This window comes from Mastigoproctus giganteus, unplaced genomic scaffold, assembly GCF_048544385.1.
Source record: "Mastigoproctus giganteus isolate SK-2022 unplaced genomic scaffold, ASM4854438v1 scaffold_20, whole genome shotgun sequence".
NCBI lineage: Eukaryota > Metazoa > Arthropoda > Arachnida > Uropygi > Thelyphonidae > Mastigoproctus > Mastigoproctus giganteus.
In genome coordinates, this window is record NW_028328297.1 from 573557 (window position 1) to 580301 (window position 6745).

The following is a 6745-nucleotide window of genomic DNA, read 5'->3' on the forward strand; positions in this document are numbered from 1 at the left end:
AAAGGTAACTTTCCTTTCCTGCTCTGTAAAGTTCTTTTTTTAACAAGAGCTGTTACTGAATAAATAAATTGTTTTAAGGACAGGAACGTAAAAGAACTATAATATCACTTTTGAAAATCACTCTTTAAGCACAAAGAATTCGCTCAGTCACAATCGCTTAGCACCCGGGGCCTCTTATCCATTATGATATGATCAAACATCTGTCTGCAAAATCCATGGACCAACTGCTTTTTCTATATAACAAAATATTTCAAGAAGAGCAGTTTCCGGATTCCTGGCATAAGGCAATTGTGCTTGCCTTTCCTAAACCAGGAAAGGACCCTAAAATCCCAACGAACTACCGTCCTATTGCTCTGACTAGCTGTCTGTGCAAAATTCTGGAGAGAATGGTCAATGCCCGCCTTATCTGGTATTTGGAGGCTAATGGGTTCCTCTCCAAATTTCAGTGTTGCTTCCGTAGGAATAGGTCAACTTTGGACTATTTAATCAGGCTCGAAACTTCCATTCGAGATGCCTTTTTAAAACGAGAACACCTGGTGTCAGTGTTCTTCGATATGGAAAAAGCGTGTGACACAACTTGGAGATTTGGAATTTTAAAAGACCTCTACAGTATCGGTCTTAGAGGTAATCTCCCCAATTTTATTAAAAACTTTTTATGTCACCGTTCTTTCCAAGTTCGTGTAGGATCTACTCTCTTGTTCTTTTAGCCAAGAGGAGGGAGTACCTCAAGGATCCGTTTTAAGTGTTACCCTTTTTGCCATTAAAGTGAATTCCATCACAGAACAACTTCCTCCAACTGTAAACTGTGCCCTCTATGTTGACGATTTTAGCATATTCTGTCATTCCTGCAACATGAGGGTAATTGAGAGGCAACTGCAACGTGCCATTGACCATTTGAACTCATGGGCAACGAATAACGGGTTCAGGTTCTCGCCACAAAAGACTGTTTGTATGCATTTTTGCTGAAAGCGCAATCTTCACCCTGAACCTGAACTGAGGCTTGGACAAAACGCTATTCCAGTAGTACCTTAGACTAGATTTTTGGGGCTTATATGTGATAAAAAGCTGACCTTTCTAGAACACATCCGTCAACTACGTGCGAAGTGCATGAGAGGCTTGAATATCCTACGTGCAATCTCCTGACATTCTTGGGGCGCTGACCGATGTACCCTTTTGCGCCTCTATCGTGCACTCGTACAATCAAAGTTAGATTACTGGTGCCAGGTATACGCATCCTCTAGACTCAGCGTACTCCGATGGTTGGATCCCATCCACCATCAGGCGATCCGTATTGCCACTGGAGCATTTCGAACTTCTCCTGTCCATAGCCTCTATGTCGAAGCGAATGAGCCCTCGTTATCGCTTCGCAGGAAACAGTTGTCTCTACAGTAAAGTGTAAAGTGTGTTTAGGGTCAAACGGCACCAGGGGTTTCCCCCATCTCCGCGTAGTTTACATTGTGGTGTGATACAGTTCACTGTAAAGGCCAGAGATTTAAAAGTATGTGGATCTTGGGGTGTGTGATGTTGTGTACCGTTGTTCTTCTGGCCATTTAGCCGCCGGACCCCAGCTGAGGCCCGACGTTGCCCACACTTCGCCCCGTGGAGGCAGACCAGGTACACTAGTATTACAGTTATTTACTCTGGCAGGCCCTGCCACCTAGTTTCCTGAGATTTCAGTGGCAAGGACCTTAAAAAAAAAAAAAAAAAAAAAAAACGTTTGCGTGGGTTGATCGCTAGATTGAAAGACCGAAATGTGAGCGAACTTAATTTGGAGCTATTAAATTTTGACCTGTGGGATATACGCTGGCGAGCAGGTAGAGAGGGAGAGGAGACTGAAGACTGGGGGGGGGGGAAAGACAGAAGAAATAGGGTCGATAGAGGAGTCGGCCCCATTATAAGTCAGTGGGGCATGCCCATGCCCCACCAGGAGGAAATCTGGGTTGGCGAGTAGGGGAGAAGGCAGGAGGGAAAAACCTCCTGTCTCCTCCCCTACCGCCGAGGGAGGGGGAAAGAAAGATGGGTCCAGCAAGAGCGCCGGCACCGATTGCCATTATGGCTGGCATATGCAGAAAGCTCTGCGGTCTCATCGGACTGGTTGGAATTCAGCTGAATAGAAAGTCACTCATGGGGCTGTGTCCTGTCCGAAGGAGGTCTACATATCATATCATGGTTGTTGTTGTGGTGGTGGATGCGGGAGAGTCCGCCTTCTTGTGAAGAGGTCTTGTGCATTTTGAGTGAAGGCACTATAAGTATCTTTTTCAGTTAGTATCAGATATTCCTGGTCTCTTAGTATTATTTGGGTGGTGGTTATAAATCGGCAGCGGAGATCCTCGTACAGTGGGCAGTCGTACATCAAGTGCCCCCATGTCTCGCGTAGTCCGCAGTGGCATAGGGGGGTGTCACTCAATCCGAATCCATGGAGTTTTCCTCTTATGGCGCCATGGCCGGTCAACAGGTAGGTGGCGAGTAGTCCAGGAGAAAGCCAAGGTGGATAGTTTGGGTACACCAGTTGTAGATCAGGAATAATTTTTTTAGTTATTTCACCTTTGGTTGATGTCTGCCAGCGGGTTTGCCAGCTCTGGCTGAGATGTGTGAGGAGACGTTTGCGTTCCAATTTGTGGTCAGTTTCAGGGTCCAAAGTGAAGTTCAGATGGTTAGCCTCACGTCCCTTGGAGAGTTGATATATTAGGCTGCGGAAGACTATTTCAAGGTCTAGGGGAAGAGTCCCTGTCAGGGCCTGGAGGGCGTGTGTGCTTACAGTATTGCAGGCTCTTGTTATTATAAGTAATATATACCGTTGCGTGGTGTCCAGTTTTCTTCTGTTGACGGCCGTGGTAGCCTTCCGGTACCACACGCCAGCGGCATACGTTATGGCAGGCAGGAATACGGCTTTATAGAATAGCTTGAGGGTTCTCCTCCGCAGGCCCCAATCCTTGCGGGAGACCCTCATGAACAGAGCAGAGTATCTTCTGATCTTTTTCTGTATGTAGGTCAGATGGGGGGTGAATGAGAGGTTATTATCTAGGACAACCCCGAGGTGTTTTAGTTCCTTTGTCAGCTTAATTGTAGTTCCTTGGATGCGGATTTGTGGTGGTCTCCTGATGTCCAGGTTACCTTTTAACAGTATTGAGCTGGTCTTGGTTGAGGATATGCGGAGATTGTTTTCGTCGGTCCACTTCTGTAGGGTGTCAATGGCGCGAGTGGCAGAAGTTTCTAGCCTGGCTCTGCTGTCCTCTCGCAGTACCAGGGTCAGGTCGTCCGCGTATGCCTGAGTTGCCACACGACCTAGGTTTAGATTTAGAAAACCGTCGAGAACCATGTTCCAGAAGAGCGGGCCCAAGATTGAGCCCTGTGGGCAGCCTCTGAAGATCTGTCTGGAAATAGAATTATATGGAGTTTCTACAACAACCATTCTGTTGTCAAAATACGTTTTGACGCATTGGTATAGGTTGGCCGGGATGTTGGCCTTCCGGAGCCTGCCGAGGACGCTTGGCCACCACAGGGTGTCAAATGCCCCGGCAAAATCTATTGCGATTACAAGTAGATATTTATCGTTTGTTGTTTCAGCAGCTCTGGAAATGTTTTCCAAGGCATCCAGAGTAGAGCAGCCCCTCCTAAAGCCAAATTGATTCTGTGATTGTAGGCCTGCAGCCATGTAGCAAGTTTCGATTCTAACTTTGAGGGGGTGTTCAAAGAGTTTACTTAGTACAGAGAGAAGGGCTATAGGTCGGTATGACTCCGGAAGGTCCTGTTGCTTGTTTGGACTTTTCAGGATTAAGCGCAATTTAGCAGTCCTCCAAGCTTGTGGAAAGCATCCCTCATTAAGGCAGTGATTAAAGAGGGTGAGTATTACTTCTGGAATTGTCTCGATGGTCTTCTTGACGATTTCAGGCTCCAGTAAGTCGATACCCGGTGATTTCTTGTTGCGCAGTTTTGCTGCAGCAGTATGAAGTTCGGTGATGGTAAGTGGTTCTTCCTTATTGATGGTAGTATAGGTATCATTGTCTTGACATAATTTTTGCTGTTCTGGTGTAGTGGGAGTAATATGTCCAGGAAACATGCTGTCCAGGATGTTGTTGACATTATCCTGCCAGATCTTGGTATAAGTGCCTAGTGGCGTCTTTGTTGCAGGGATGACTTCTCCCCTGGGGAGTTTGTTTGTCGTTATTCTGTAGACAACCCCCCCCAGGGGTGCTCGTTTCCGGTTGTAGAAACAAGTTGCTCCCATGAGCGCTGTTTTCTGAGTCGGATTAGAGCCGTGTACTCATTTCTTGCGGTGCGATAGTGGTCGCGGAGTTGGTCTATTTCTGCTGCTGGCCAGGAAAGTCGTGCCCTCTGGAATAGTCTTCTCCTTGTGTTCACCTCGCGTCTGAGCTGTTGTAGTTCAGGGGACCACCAGGGGACGGCCCCTGGAGTTGGGTTTTTCCTTTTAATTGAGCAGTTTGCAGCGGCAGTGATGAGATCCACCACGGCGGTTTGGTGCTGGTCCGGGCTCAGCCCCTCTATTTGGAGGGTTTGTGCTGCTTCTCTTAAGGTAGTCTGGAAGAGAGACCAGTCTGCCTTCTGTATGACGTATCTATGTTGGATTTGTCGGGTTGGTTGTTGTCCGTCTATGGTGCGTTGAAGAGTGAAGGTTATGACCCTGTGGTCCGATGTGGTCCAGCTTTCCCTGACCATCCATCCCGAGAGGTGACCAGCCAGAGACCTTGAGGCGAGCGTAATGTCAATTGTGGCTTCCCACATTGTGGTGGAAAAGGTGGTGGGGTTATTTGGCTGATTGAGTATAGTGAAGGTACTGTTTGCCAGGAACTCCTCTAGGTGTTGTCCATTTGGGCCGCTGTGATGCCCTCGGGTTTGGCTGAACCACGCCGGGGATCGACAGTTCACATCCGCTCCCACGACGATCCTGGCATTCTGGAATTCTATGAGTAAACTCTGCAGGTACCTGGTAGATGGGAGGATATCTCCCCCTGGGCGGCAGTACAGTGAGACTGCATAGAGTTCGCCGAGCGAGGTTATAATATGGGCACATGCGGCCCAGGATGTACAGTAGCTGGAAATCTTGGTTACAGTGATACTAGGGTTCCTAACCAGGATGCAAGCCCAGGGGTTGTCTCTATTATCCTGGACTATTTTGTAGGATAGGGGATATCCTCTCACCCCCCCCCCCCCCCCGGCTGTGCACATGAGGCTCTTGGATAAGTAGGATGTCGAGGTTCTGTTCATTCGCTTTCTTAGTGAGTTGTCCGGCCACGGCCTTAGATCGCTGTGCATTTAGCTGCGCGAAGTTTACCCTGTCTAGGTTAAAAGGTCTAAGGCGTGCGTCCATAATCAATCCTCATTTGGTATGCACCCTTAGCTTTGATGTAGATGGGACACTTATTGTCCCTGAGTGAGTGGTCCGCTGGCATCTTTTGTGATTTACAGTTTACACAGGTGGGCGGATCATCTTTTTTATGGCAGGTGCCAAATTCATGGCCTTTCTCTGCACAGTGGCCGCAAGTAGGCTCTGTCTGGGCACAGGTGTGCGTCGTGTGTCCAAATCCACAGCAACGGAAGCATTTGGGAACAGACACATGCTCTTTGAAGCCATGGCTGCCCCAATGTATGAAAACCCTGGTTGTTTGTGCAATCGTTTTCCATGCCTCTGGTGTAAGTTCAACTACCCAATTTGTGTGGTCTCCTCTCCTGGATTTTGTTTGGAATTTTGGGGTGATTAGTGTCGTTGGTTCCACGTTTGGGTACTCATGCTGAAGGTTCCTGGAATATAGTTCCTTCTGCAGAGCTTCTGGTGTTAGATCCTTGCTGGTATTAAAAATGACTATACTGGGGCCCTTTTTCTTGGGGGACGCTGCCTCTAAGCCAAGTGTCTGGATCCTTGGGTTGTTGAGGATTTCGTTTGCGTCTTCCTTCGTCTGGTTTCAATGATGACGCCTGTATTCCTTATTTTTCGGACAGATTTGATTTTTGTAGTCTCAAGATCCTGTGAGAGGTTCTTCATAATGGTTTGTTTCACCTCTTCACTAGTCTGGTGTTGTGCTGTTGAGGTCGGTTTTAATATTACTAGGTGTGGAGTCGGCAGGAGCGTTTTGCGTTTTGTAGTAGTTGCCACACGTGGCAGTTGTAGAGAGGTATCTGGAGCAGTGGTCCTCAGCGCTTGTGCATATGTGGGTGCACGCTGTAGCATTTGTTTTGCCCCACATGCAGCGTAGGCTTGCAGTTTAGCCTTGGCCCTTTCGCTCTCGAGGTAGGCTTCGAGAAGGAGTGCATCGAGTTTGTTCCACAATGTTATTATTTCAGCCCTTAGTGCAGTGGTGACTCTGTTTGTTTGCTCTTTAAAGAGGGATTCTAGAGCAGTTTTCAGGAACAGGGATTTTTCATACATTGTACCCTCGGGTAAGGTAGGATCCAGGGAGGTTTCCTGTGTCTTGTCCTGTGTCGTGTCGTCGCTAGTCTCCTTTGTCGTAATCGCTGTGAGATTTTCCTGCGTTTCCCTTATCTCCGTCTGGGAACGGGTTTCTATCTCAAATTTTGGTATAGAGCTTTTTTTTTTTATTTTTCTTCTTACCCGTTTGGGGGGTACCGGAGCGGGGATCCATCCCTTCGTTCTGTTGGTTTGTAATGATTATGCATTCGTCGCCCTGGGTTTCCCTAAGAGGGTCTCTGCTTTTGTCCGTATTCCTCTCCATATCACTCTTTCCGGATGACCGAGACTCGTCGGTTTATCGGGATTTCCTTTCTACTG